General features: G+C 40.7%; 1 protein-coding gene across 1 annotated transcript in view; it reads right to left on the reverse strand.

Moving 5' to 3' along the window:
* LOC311045964 (synaptosomal-associated protein 25-B-like) overlaps window positions 1-4,095 on the reverse strand; it is a 68,380-nt gene extending 64,285 nt beyond the window's left edge. Inside the window, exon 1 of the mRNA XM_084058035.1 lies at window positions 4,008-4,095. The gene's annotated coding sequence lies outside the window, so the exon portion shown is untranslated. The remainder of the gene's footprint in view (window positions 1-4,007) is intronic.
* Window positions 4,096-14,247: the final 10,152 nt, after the last annotated feature.

The following is a 14,247-nucleotide window of genomic DNA, read 5'->3' on the forward strand; positions in this document are numbered from 1 at the left end:
GATGCAACATTGGAAATTTGGGTTTGATGTGATGTTTGAGGTTGAGGTTTGCAGAGTTACAGGGCATTGGTTCCCAGGGGTCCTTGGGGGGGTACCAGGGGGTCCCCAGCAAAATGTGTTAATATAGTGCGTCACAATCATTTTAACCATTATTCTATACAAATAGCAGATCTACAAGCTCATAGCGTGTCACTTTGTGCCGTGATATGAGCCTTTAGATCTGCTATTTTTTCAAATGTATTTTTTTTTTTTTTTTTTTATTCCCATGTGCAAATCTTTTCATGTATACAGTATATATTATTTTATTTTTTTAGCAAGCATTTTTAACTAAAATCTTTGCTTCTGGAGGATGTCCCTGGCACAAAATATTTTTGAGATGGGGGTCTGCAGTCAAATACATTTCATTTGGGGGGTCCTTGACATGACAAAAGTTTGAGAACCACTCTTACAGGGGGTTGGGAATGGATTCAATATTTAAGGTTGGGGTTTGATACAGTGCTTGAGATTGAGGTTTGCAGAGTTATAGGGGTTGGGGATGGATTCAATATTTAAGGTTGGGGTTTGATGCAGTGCTGGAGGTGTTTACCTCAGTGTTAATTTTGTTGACTAAGACTAAAAATATTGTTATATTTAGTCGACTAAGACTAGACTAAGACTTGACAATTTCAGATGACTAAAATAGGACTAAACCTAAATGGTGTGTTATTCAAAAGATTAAGACTGAGACAAAATCAAAATTTGCTGTCAAAATTAACACTGGTATTTAGGTACCATGCAGTGTTAATTATATTGACCTCGACTAAGACTAAAAGACTGTAAGACTAGACAATTTCAGATGACTAAAATAGGACTGAAACTAAATGATGTGTTATTCAAAGAATTTTTCTGTCAAAATGAACACTGGTTTACCTTGCTTACATTAAATCGCTCTGGATTAAGAGCATCTGCTAACTGCCTAAATTGTAAATTGATTACAGATTAAGCATGGAGTTGAGGTTCGATGCAGTGGTTGAGGTATAGGGATGGATGCAGAGTTTGGGGGGTGTGGTACTGTATGATGCAGCATTTGCAGTGTTTGAGGTTGGTGGCAATTTTGGTGTTGTTTCCTAAACTGAAAGATGCATCACTTGCCTGCTGCACAAAGGTATGGAACCAACCAAAACAGGAGCATTTTCTCACACGTCCTATAGGTGGGATATCTAGCATCTTCACAGCAATTTATCCAGTGAGGCCCTCTGTTAAGAGTCAGCCAGGGCACCGTTTTTTGTCTACATACTGGAACCTGGAATGGGTACAATTCCAGAACCAACCAGCCCACTTTGAGCATTATTTTATCACCCACACATATTTTTCTGATTTCAACAGAAGCTCAGAATGATCTGCCAAGGTGGATTGTACACAACTCTCATTCCAAGAGAGCTTCAAGCTACTTTGATGATGCAACCAACCAACCAAGGATTTGTCGAATAAAATGACCTAAAAAATGTATGACTCATTATCTGCCAAAGGGCTGGCAGAGAACCTCACCATACACCAGTGCAAACATTTCCAGCATTAGAAAAAATATACACCCGTAGATGAAAACTGATTGTATCGTGCCCTTTAACCCATTAAAGACCTGAGGCCGATTCTACAAAAAAACTGATTCTAAATCAGTACCTCTGCCAAGATTTTTCAAAATATTTTCAAGATATACAAGCTCGTACATATACAAGCTTGTACATATGCTATTTTTGAATAGCCAACGCAAAACATCTAAAATGACACAGATGCTTTCCCCGTTTTAATAGGTTAACCTATACAAAATGTCACAACGACGCTGTTTAGATGACAAAAACACTGATCTGTTGTTTAAATCAGCTCAGCCTTGATCTATTCTCTGACACTTTGCGGACCCAGGGCTAATGAAATGCCTCCATATCTAAAAACCCTGCCAATCTGCGGGGTGCACTGGTTAGTTGACCAGCTAGTTGTGTCGACAGCATAGCTGCAGTTCCATTCTGCCTGAAGACCTGCGTCACATGTCTTTCCCAGACTCTTTACTACCCTATTGTATATCCTGTACCCTGTCGGGGGCTTCTGTGAATTGTAGTCTGTGTGTACCTGATTAATGAGAGTAGTAAGTGGAAAACTGAAATTGTCAACTTAGCTTTTGGTTTCCCATATTCAAGTGAAAAAGACTTCCGCACACCCAGTCAGTTTCAGAGCAGGTGCGTAAGTGACAAACAGTATGAAATCAAAAGGGAGACATAGCCATACACTGCCACCTGCACGTTCAAGAGAAAATGTATTGATGCAACAACAGCGTTTCGGTCGTGTAGACCGAAACGTTGTTGCTGCATCAATAAATATTTTCTTGAACGTGCAAGTCGCAGTGTATGGGTATACGTCTTCCATATTAAAAAGTAGAGAGGAACAGACAGTCAGACAGACAGGCTTTCTTTCCACCTTGGCAGTTGGCAATGAGTCCACTCTGGTCAGATATAAGGCCCACGATTCAAATGGCGCACTTAACAAACAATCGCTTTCTCTTTTTGCCAGTTGGCCAGGATGAGTGCTGACATTATTATTTTTATTTAAATTATTTGTTTTGCCCAAATCTGAACACAAATTGATCCCCGCAGATTTATTTGCAACAAGCTGACAGGAAAAGAGGGCTAACTTCCACAAAAAAACAACAACATCAGAGATTTTTTTCCAGTTAATTATAGTGACAGCCACTTGAATCTACTTGACACAAGGTTACTTTCAATTCTAACCTATAGGCCAGTGTCAGACTCACAAGAAATTCTAGAATCCTCACAAGTATCAAACCCCCACTCCACCCCCAGCTGAAGAGAGAGAGAGAGAGAGAGAGAGAGAGAGAGAGAGAGAGAGAGAGAGAGAGAGAGAGAGAGAGAGAGAGAGAGAGAGAGAGAGAGAGAGCGAGAGAGAGGGGGGGGGGGGGGGGGGGAGAAAGAGAGAGAGAGAGGGAGAGAGAGAGAGAGAGAGAGAGAGAGAGAGAGAGAGAGGGAGAGAGAGGGAGAAAGACAGACAGACAGACAGACAGACAGACAGACAGACAGAATTCCAACACGACAGAATTCCAACACGCATCAACCTAACCTAAGCAGCATTTCTTTATTCAGAGAGGACACAAATAAGCACGAGATAATGTTCCATAGGTACAGCTTGATCTTAGTGTCATGAAGACGGCAGTGTGCTGTCTTCGATGCCGTGATTTGTTCCAGTAAAACTCAGCCTGTGTTCTAACGCAGTGGTTTTCAACCCTTTTCATGTCAAGGTCCATTATTCATTCGGCATTTGAGCCACGGAACCACCATTTGATGAGATTTAGCCTCTCAGACCCAAGACTTAGAATATGTTGTCGATTTTGCCCACAATTCCATGCTGTATTGATGTGGTACCATAGGAGAGATAACAGGAAAACGTTGATAAAAATAGCAATTCAAAACAACAATTTTACTCTTGAGAGTGTAAAATGAAACCAAATGGAACCCCCCCCTCAAGGACCACCGGTGGTCCCCGGACCACTGGTTGAGAACCACTGTTCTCTAACGAGGCTGAAATGCGCATGATGCGCTGTCCGTGGTGCTGAATGCTGTCCACACGGTGCTGAACCATGGCGCTGAAAACGAATCCCACTGCAATAACACGATAAGCCCGCTGGCTTTACAGGGAATTAAACCAGCAGCACGAGAGAAATATTTCTCCCCCCCCCCTTTCCTTTCACCACTACTATTCGCACGTTTTAAGGTTAAGAAGCTTTTGTACAACCTAGTATACCGTTCTATATTTAAAAAGAAAAAAACAAGTTCCAAAGCCCAAAGTCTTGCAAGTGTTTATAAAAACTACACACGAAAAGGTTCAAATAATTGGCTTAAAATGATAAAAATAAGACAACCGAAGGAACCACACGGTCAAAGTCAGACTCCCCTGACAGATCGAGAGTTGAAATCATAATTTAAACGGCGTTCTGATTGAGGAAAACAAAACCATAGCCTTACCTTGAGTAGTGTTTCACAGGACCGTCGTCGTCGAATCAGGGCTTAAAAATGTCTCCTGGCCTCTTCTTACTGCAGTGCTGCTTCAAACTGACTGTACTGTCTGTCGGTGGAGAACAACCATCCCACGCCAAGCCGACTCCGCCCTCTTCAAAATGGCCGCGCCCTCTCACAGAACGTCGTCAGAGGTATTTTGATTCATGGATTTGATTGCTTTGATTGAGGTAGGAGGATGATGGACAACAGCACTTCTATTAAATGTTGGCTTCAAGATTGTCGGTCGGTCTACCACCACCATTAATTAGAATGATGATGATGAGGATGAGGATGAGGATGATGATGATGATGATGATGATGATGATGATGATGATGATGATGATAATAATGATAATGAGGATGATGATGATGATAATAATTATATAATAATAATAATAATATTGACGATGATGATGATGATGATGATGATGATGATGATGATGATAATAATAATAATAATAATAATAATAATAATGAGGATGATAATAATAATAATAATAATAATAATAATAATGATAATAATATAATAGTGATGATGATGATGATGATGATAATAATATTTTAATAATAATAATAATAATAATAATAATAATAATAATAATAATAATAATAATAATAATAATAATAATAATAATAAATAATAATATCAAAGTGGGGTCCCAGGTGATCCTCAGCTAAAGTAGTTAATACAGCAGCATCACAATCATTCTAACCACTTTATCTATTTATATGTTGGCTATTCAAAAACAGCAGATCTACAAGCTCACTTTGTGCCGCACTACGAGCTTGTATATCTGCTATTTTTGAAAATGTTTGAAATATATCAAAAATGTGTGGACATTTTTGAACAATGTTGATTTTTTTTTTACATAAATCTTCTCTTCTGGGGGTCCCTGGCACAAAACCTTTTCAGTTGGGGGTCTGCGGGCTAATATATACCTATCCATTTGGGGGTCCTTGACACAAAAACAGTTTGAGAACCATTGTATGGAGTATGGGCAAAGGCAAGAGCCAAAGGGAGGCACACTTAATATAATCACAAAATCAGAAAACAAATTAGGAATTGGAACAGGCTCTCAAAAAGGTGGATCAATAAGAATTGGCAAGCAAGGCAGAAGGAAGGATTAGGGTTTGTTTACTTACTCATGGCAGTTTGCATAATTGAAATATGGTGTATAGGCCATGGATATTTACAGTATCCATGAAAAGGAAAGAAAGAAAGAAAGAGAAAGAAAGAAAGAAAGAAAGAAAGAAAGAAAGAAAGAAAGAAAGAAAGAAAGAAAGAAAAAGAAAGAAAGAAAACGAAACGGACATTCTATGCCATGCAGTGTACCATACGGTCCTCTTTCTGACTGCATATCTCTATCTTTCCAGATGTAGGAACTGGAAATGACCCACAAAGCCACTTCAAAGAGCACAGGTTGAGCCAGTCTGTCTGACTTCTACTGATATGGCTTTAGACCTCTGCCAGTTCCCCCTCACAGCAGAAGCAGAGATTGGTGGTAAAACACCTATTTTACCGGCCCAATTTTCAAAGATAAAACCCAAACAACTTACTGTAGAAGCTGCAGCACTCCCTATTGGTGCAAAGTATATTTTGAAAAAACAAATAAAATGCTCTGTCATCAGTGTACATGAATTCCATATAACATGGACTCTTAAATGAAAGCATTACTTGACATAGTAAGCTACAGTAGCTTTGTGTAATAACATTTCCCCTTTGGGTAAAAATGATGCATTATGTATATTTTCCACACTGTGCTCATGCATTTGTCTTTCAGTGTGTTTACCACCCTGTATGTCATGTCCAAGCAAATGTATTCACAAAATACTGAGAAAATATTTAATGATAAATAAATAACTTGATAATAGAAGAAAGGAACAGAAGGGCTCAACAGACATGCATGATAAAAATAGTGTACAGCGTCTGTCTGTATGCCTTGTTTTTGTCCACCTCGTTACTGTGCCTATACTACACCTCAGTTATGTCCTATATGCCAACTTTCTCTCTCTCTCTTGCTCTCTCTCTCTCTCTCTCTCTCTCTCTCTCTCTCTCTCTCTCTCTCTGAATATACCAGCATACCATTCCACCCCCCCCCCCCTCTCTCTCTCTCTCTCTCTCTCTCTCTCTCTGACCTAACCCTCAGTGTCATTTAGAGATGTGTTGTGGTGAGGCGTGGGCAGCCTTGTCTCGTCAGCTGTTTGAATCAGCGTTGTCCTGTGTGTGTGTGTGTGTGTGTGTGTGTGTGTGTGTGTGTGTGTGTGTGTGTGTGTGTGTGTGTGTGTGTGTGTGTGTGTGTGTGTGTGTGTGTGTGTGTGTGTGTGTGTGTGTGTGTGTGTGTGTGTGTGTGAGTCAGAGAGGACCGGCGGGAGAGAGACAGGCTATGGTAGCAGAGACAGAGGAGAAAGCCAGCAACGAGAAAATGAAAGAGAAGAAACGAGTGGAAGGAGAAAGGGGGAAAAAAAGAATCCCCATACTGTATACATTGGCTATTTGAAAATAGCCAATCTACAAGCTCACAACGCTTCGCAATGTGACACGTTGTGAGCTTGTAGATCTGCTATTTTCAAAAGAATATTGAAATGTGAAATATTTGGAAGATTTTTGCCAGACCCAGAGGGTCGGCCTACATGAGGCTTTGTCTGTCCCTCTTTCGTCCCTCTTTTGTCCCTCTTTCGTCCCTCTTTTGTCCCTCTTTTCCTCTTTTCCTTATTTTCTGTCCCTCCTTCCCTCTTTTCTGTCCCTCTTTTCCTCTTTTCCTCTTTTCCTCTGCACACACGTCATGCGAAGTCCGGCCATTCAGGTTTCAACCACTAGGGGTCTGGCAGTACCAGGTCTCCTGGTTCTAGTTTAAACATTCTAACAAATCTGGTACAGGGATCCCTGGCACCAAAAATGTCAGGTGGGACAAATAGGCTACATTCATTCATTTTGGGGTCATGAAAATATTTGAGAACCACTGGTTTAAATGATAATTAAAACATTTGGAAACAAGCCCAAATAAGCAACTACACTTTAGACACCCAAAGAACTGCGACCCGTAACTACCAATACAGTATAAGCAACTTTGCAGAGAAATAAGCTCAAAGTTGCTTATAATAAGCAGACATGGCAACACTGGTCTCAGCATGAGCCTTGAGGGGGCCCATGATGAGTCAGGCCCCCTAAATGTCACTTGCTTTACTCCATATCAGTGGTGGAAAAAGTACAAAAATGTTTTACTTAAGTAAAAGTATCATAAACAACCTGTAAACCAGTGATGCGACAATAACGTTGATTCTTGATTGCTATGGGAATATAGAGCTATTTAACCACTTGTGTCCCTATTCTGGGGTGAACATTCTTTGCAACACATTGTGAGCTTGTAGATAACCTATTTTTGGCAAAGATATTTGATGTAGAAGGGGAAATGGAGGGGGTCTAGTATAAAGCTCTGGGGGACCCCAGTCAATTAAGTATAGTGTTTAAGTGGTAAACACAAATTTTAACTAAATAAATATACGTTATTGTCCGACAGAAACCAGCTAACTCCATTTTGACGCTTTTGCATTTTCTTACCATAAATCATGGCCATTGAACACCCTTTACGTCTTTGGTAAGAACCAATGAAAAGCATTAAAAAGCGCTAAAACCAGCTAACTCCATTGGATCCTCAGATTTTCTGCTAAACCAGCTAAGTCCACCGGAGTTAGCTGGTTTTGCTGACTCCAGGCTCCACTCCCTTTTGACCTCAAACCTCATTGTGAGCTTGGAGGTCCATTCAGCTGTTCTTATCAATGATGAACAAAACCTCCTAACTCCACTTTTTTCATTTCCTGAAAAATTAACATTTTTGGAGTTAGCTGGTTCCTGCCGGACAGCAGAGATATACATCATTTACATCATCTTTAAATGGATGAAGGTAGGCTAAATTGAATAGAGATGAATGTCAGAATACTGTAAAATCATTATTATAATTATATTTTAGCAAGCCAAATGTCAAAGATAAAACACAAACAACTTAAAAACTGCAGCACTCCTTATATTGGTGCAGAGTATATTTTGAAAAAAATCGAATAAAATGCTCTGTCATTAGTGTGCATGAATTCCATATAACGTGGATTCATTAATGCATTACTTGACATAGTAAGCTAGCTAACTGTAATATAAATTCCCCTTTGGGTAAAAGTGATGCATTATGCATTTCCCCCAACACTTTGTTCATGCATTTGTATTTCAGTGCTTGTATGTACTGTATGTAGAGTACAACCCTGTATGTCAAGTCCAAGCAAATCGTTGCTGTTGGGCAGAAACCTCTTATCTCCATATTTTGTTTTTTCGTAAATGAATGCTCGACTAGCTTGTCGATCTGCTGCTGCTTTTGCTATATATTTTTTTTAATCCTGAAAAGTAACTGCTTTGGGCATATGAGATTTCCACCCGACAGAGACAAAATATATTCACAAAATACTGAGCAAATGTTTAATAATAAATAAAAAAAGAATAGCAGAAAGGAACATAAGTGCTCAACATACATGCATGATAAATAGAGTGCATGTGCATATATTGTAAGGTGAAACAACGTGGCACTGCATCAGGAGCCCTGCTATCAGAATAATTGATATAATATGGCCTCCATGAGATTCCTTCCAGTGTATAATGTGAATTACAGTTTGCCCAGGAGTCCTTGACTTTACATAATCAACTACAGCCTGTCATAGAGATTTCAGGGCCACCAGGCTGGAGATCTAAACACCATTCATGTCTCTAGAGGGAACACATATAATACACCCAGCTTCCCAGGGTTCCTTTTAAACCATACATTTTCACACCCGGCACCATGAAATAAAGCCTTGAGCGGTCGACGGTCGTGCTCGGCGCTGCCCTGTTCGCTGCTCTTTTAGGCAGGGTCCGCACGGGTCTGCTGCAACCGACTGAGTAAGATGCTCTCTCACCTTTGGCTAAGTCGTTGGTTATGGTAAGGGGCAATGAACCTCTACAATACCACCTGACAGATTTAAATACATATTTTTGCTCCTCTAAATTCCAGGAATGTATGCAGTGTATGTCTGTTTGTCCTTCGCATAATTCAAGAAATGTTCATCTGATCAACTGCGCACGTGGTGGGTGTAATGCTGTAGATTGAAGGGAGAAGTGCAGTGTCGAGAGTGAAGTTGATCGGATGAGTGCTTCTCAAGCAGCCATACCACGGTTGCGTGTTCTGAGCGGGCTCGCCTGCACTACAATCTTCATATTCGCGCAATCTCTGTCTGTCTGTCTGTCTGTCTGTCTGTAGCATATCTCGAGAACGTTCATTTGATCGACGGTTAATTGCTGGTGATAACCCAAGGGAGAGCCCCAGGGACTGCAGTGTGAGCTCTTCTCAAGAACACCTCAAGTAGCCTTACCAGAGCTCTCGACAAGCAGCACTTCCGGGAGCCAAGTAATTGGTCTGCTCTGAACAGGCATCCGTTTCAAATGGCAAACGTATACCCATACCCAAGAATGCTGCAAGCAGCAACACTAATAATGGTTGAATGAGTTGTCAATTGTTCATGGATAGTAAGATCTTACAGCAATTTGTAAGCTGGAGGAGATCATGATGTACAATGGCCATCTTTATTTATTGGTTTGCAGAATAATTGTGCATTTTTTCCAGCAAAGGCATATTTTACTGTAACACCTGGAGAAATTAATTGGCCATTCAAGGGCAGAACATTCCTCATTTCCAACCCCTATTGTGAGTTTTTGTTAGCCTGGGAATTTGAACTGCTGACCATTTGATCATAAGCCCGTATTTGTAACTTTAAGCTATATAGCAGCTGACATATAAGACTAAGCTAAGTCTTTTAAGGTAACATGTTGTGATCCGTATTGTTTGGTCAAGTTCAACACAGTACAGTACGCGTGCGTGGGTGTGCAGATAAAAGCTATAGGATCCCTCGGTTCATTGAATTCAGGCAATTCAAACAGGCACATTGGAGACTCCAAGCTTATTACAGAAACAACGCCGATTGATTCAATGCCTTGGCCTCCAGCAGCCTGACATGGTGCAGTCTCCTTCAGGGCATGATTGAATCCTTATCTCACAATTACCACAATTACCTTAGAGGCACTTTATTCAGCATGAATAGGCTGAACAAATGCGCCTATTAGCTAGACTTTGTCTCGGTGAAGTTGGCACAGAGATATACAATTACATTTTACAAATTTACAATTTAGGCAGAGTGACTGAAGGAAATAGCATAAACCCTAGTCAACAAACGACAGAGTAAATGGCCACGTAAGTAGAGTGCAAAGCATGCAATAAAGTGTTACAAAGCAACTAGGATAAGGTAAACATCAAAGCTAGCATCTGTCTAAATAACATTCTTAGCGTATGTGGTCAAGCAACGTGTATATGTCTATCTAAAGAACAAAACATAAAGTATTTAAAGTAACACACTACTTCAACATTCTGTGGTTAGTATAACTAGCATCTATCAGAATGAGGTAGAGTCTGGTGAGCTTTCAGACCGCATCGGAAAATGGGGAGTAAGTCTGTAGTCTAGAGAGGTTATTACACAGTTTTGAGAAGCCAGTGAAAGGGATGCAGAAGAGGGGAGATGTGAACATTTAGGAGGGAGGTGTGCAAGGGATTCTGGATCAGTGAAGAGATTCCGATCCCTGTGAACAGAGTCTAAGCAGTGCAGCCTAAGAACAAAGGTCCAACTTTACAACAGCAATGTGAAATCACTGCCAGTGAAAGGGATGCAGAAGCCCATAGTCAAGTCTGAAGATCACTGAGGCTTGGATAAGGAGCTGGCCAGTCTCCTTGGTGAGGATGGGTCTGATCCTACAAATGTTGTAACCTGTGCAAACCGACAGGATTGAGTGGTTGCTGCAGTGAGTGCCTTCAGTGCCCTGAAGGACAGCTTGGCAGTTGAAACAGGAGCAACCAGGGTGTTGTTGGTAGAAATGTAAAGTTCCTGCAAGGGGCATAACATTCCAGGGAAGAAAGGCACGGGCTTGAGGTGTTGGGAAGACATCCACTGTGAGTCAGCCAATGCACATAATGATGCGCTCTTCAACCTGGGTGACGGCAAGAAATGCTGTTTGAGTGGCTTGAATCCTGACTGGTTGGGGTCCAAATGGTTATTCTGCGGGAGATGGAGAGACAGCTTTATTAGGAACTGTACTGTGCTTTCTGTAATGTTATGGGGATTTTTGTGCCTGCCAACCTTTCGTTCGCAAATCAGACTCTGCATTTCACATTCCCCCCGTCTGTCTAAGCTTTCTCTGGTATGCCCCTGTTCTCTCTCACCCCCCTCTGCTCTGTGCGTCTGCCAGCCAGCTGCCAGCCTTTGGTTGTCAGTCTCTGTACTGTACTTCACCTCTCTAGCAGAATTGAGTTACTGCACCCCTCTCCTGGAGGTACTGATTAAAGCTGTTCCTTCCTTCCTTCCCCCCAGATTCAGCACAAGCATGGGGATGAATTCATTCTACAATTATGCCACCAAAATGTGTAATGCCCTGCCAACAGCCATCAAAAAGTGTGCCTCTCTACCCTCCTCCAAAGCTGGCATAAAAGAGCACACTTTGCAACTGGACCTAGACAAGTCTTCTAGCTAGCCAAAACAACTGTTTTACCCACCAGTGTTTTTCTGTAAATATACTTTTACTGCTCCTAGTATTGATGATCTCTTGTATAGAATTATATGTCTTGATGAATTGAATACACAGGACCACAATGGAAACAAGCCCTCAGGGATTTTTATATTATCCTTTTGGCATTATTATTACCTCTGTACTTTATGCAAACTGTTATTAAAGTATTCAATCAATCTGGCCTGGCCAATGCTCAGCACATCTTAGAGTCTAGACTCTTCTCTCTCCTGGCTCACAAACTGTGAAACAAACTCAGCCAGAACTGCAGACTCACTCCAAATCCTCCCCCCACAGTGTGAAGACTCACCACCACGTCAGACTCCACCTCACCCCCTAGCACATTGGTTCTCAAAGTGGGGTCCGGGGACCCCCAGGGGTACTTGAGGGGGTTCCAGGGGGTCCCCAGCTAAATGATGGATAGGAACCAAATGGACTCTTATGGGTCTGTAACTCTGAGAGTGTACAAATGGAACCAAATGGACCCTAACGGGTCCATTTGGTTCCATTTGTACACTCTCAGAGTTAAATTAAGATTGATTTTACAATACAAATTGGGATCCCAGGGATATAAATGCCATTAAATGGGGGTCCGTAGCCTAATGCATGTCAAACTGGGGGGTTCTTAATATAATGTTTTTTACGGCTAGAGCTGTAAAAATCTTCTCTTATGAGGGTCCCTGGCTTGTCTTTTCAAATGGGGGTCTGCGGGCTAATAAGTGTCAATTTGGGGGTCCTTGACATGAAAACGTTTGAGAACCACTGCCCTAGCACACCTTTCTCCTTGGATCTCTTCTCCTTCTCGTCAGCCCTTTCGATAGATGACAGTTAATCCCTTCTGGTAACCAATTTATTTTCTCAATACTGTATATGCTATTTTTTTCTATGCAAATATATGTTGGTTACTTGTTCACATACTATTGTTATTTATATTTGTTTTTCTTGACCACAAATGTTAAGTGAGAAATACTATTAGATCCTGACTTCACATCTCCATTACTCATTTAGTTTAGCAGAGGAAACAAATGACTTCCCCTCAATAGTAGATCGGTATGTACTGGTGACTGATAGACCTATCTATCCACATGTGTGGTTCAGATAATTACTAGGCTATGAAAGAATTGGTTCCACCACAGTTCCCATCTTACAAAGAGCTGCATCGACATTCTAGATTGGACGTCAGTGTCTGAGCAGTGAGCACCATGAATCTCTTTTAACTGTCATTGATCCGAGTCTACACTTCTTGGTGAGTTTCGGCATGTTGTGCTCCAGTTTAATCAGTGGTGGAAAAAGTACCATCATGTAGAAATACTTTTACAAGTAAAAGTCCGGTATTCAAATTTCACTTGTGTAAAAGTACAGAAGTATTGGCATTCAAATATACTTAAAGAACCAAAAGTAAAAGTGCTCATTATGCAAAATGTCCTGTTTCACAAGTTTTTAAAATGTATGAAAATAGCAGATCTACAAGCTCACAATGCGACGCATTGTGAGCTTGTAGATCGTCTATTTTCAAATAGTCAAAGTGTGCTGAAGTGGTTAATGAATGTTTTGCAATAATGATACAAATCTGCAAAGTAACTTGTAACTAAAGTTTGTAAATAATTGTAGTGGAGTAATAGTACTAGAGATATAGTGGAGTAGAAGTAAAAGTATTGAAAATGAAAAATACTCCAGTAAAGTAAAAAAAATAAAAAGTAAAATAAAAGTGTACTTATAATAATAAATAAATAATAATAATAACTTGAATTTATATAGCGCCTTTCAGAAACCCAAGGACGCTTTACAGTACACAAAATAAACAAATGAATTGCCAAAAGTCTGAGTAAATAAGTGTCTCTTCAGTGCGGACTTGAAAGAGTCCAGTGTTGGCGTCTGGCGAATCTCCATTGGGAGAGAGTTCCAGAGGTCAGGGGCTGCCACGCTGAAAGCTCTATCGCCAAGGGTCCGCTTGTTGCTACGAGGGGTGGTGAGGAGCCCCAAGTCAGAAGACCTCAGGTCCCGCTCTGGGATGTAATCATCGAGGAGGTCCGAGAGGTACCCTGGGGCTAGGGCATAAGTACGTAAGTACAGTACTTGTGATCAAGTGAAAAGCCTATTATGCATTTGAGAACGGCAAAGCCACTGCATGCTGCATAATACCACAGGATATATTCCACTGAACTATTTATAATGGAGTGCTTTCAGTCAAAACTGTGAGTAAGATTGCTGCTTTGCCACCCCAGGCCCTTAAACCATTGTACAGTACATTGTGTACCTCTCCTTCTAAGAGTCCCTATCATCACTACAGCCCAGAGACAGATAGGAAATCCATCTAATTAGGCTAACAACTACAGTATGTACACTTCCATTCACTACCTTGTTTTTTCCTGGCTTTTTTTTTGCACAGTCACACTGCTGTAGCTGTTCTGACACTGCTGATGGTTATTAGAGGGCAGTGGTGGAAAGTAACCAAGTACATTTACTTAAGTACTACACTTAAGTATAGGTTTGAGGTATTTCCTATACATTCAATACTTTATACTTCTTTGGCAAATATTGTTTCAAAAGATGTTAATACGTTTTGAAAACTGCAATAATGGG

Source organism: Gymnoscopelus microlampas, assembly GCF_963454915.1.
Source record: "Gymnoscopelus microlampas genome assembly, chromosome: 1".
In the NCBI taxonomy this organism is placed as follows: Eukaryota; Metazoa; Chordata; class Actinopteri; order Myctophiformes; family Myctophidae; genus Gymnoscopelus; species Gymnoscopelus microlampas.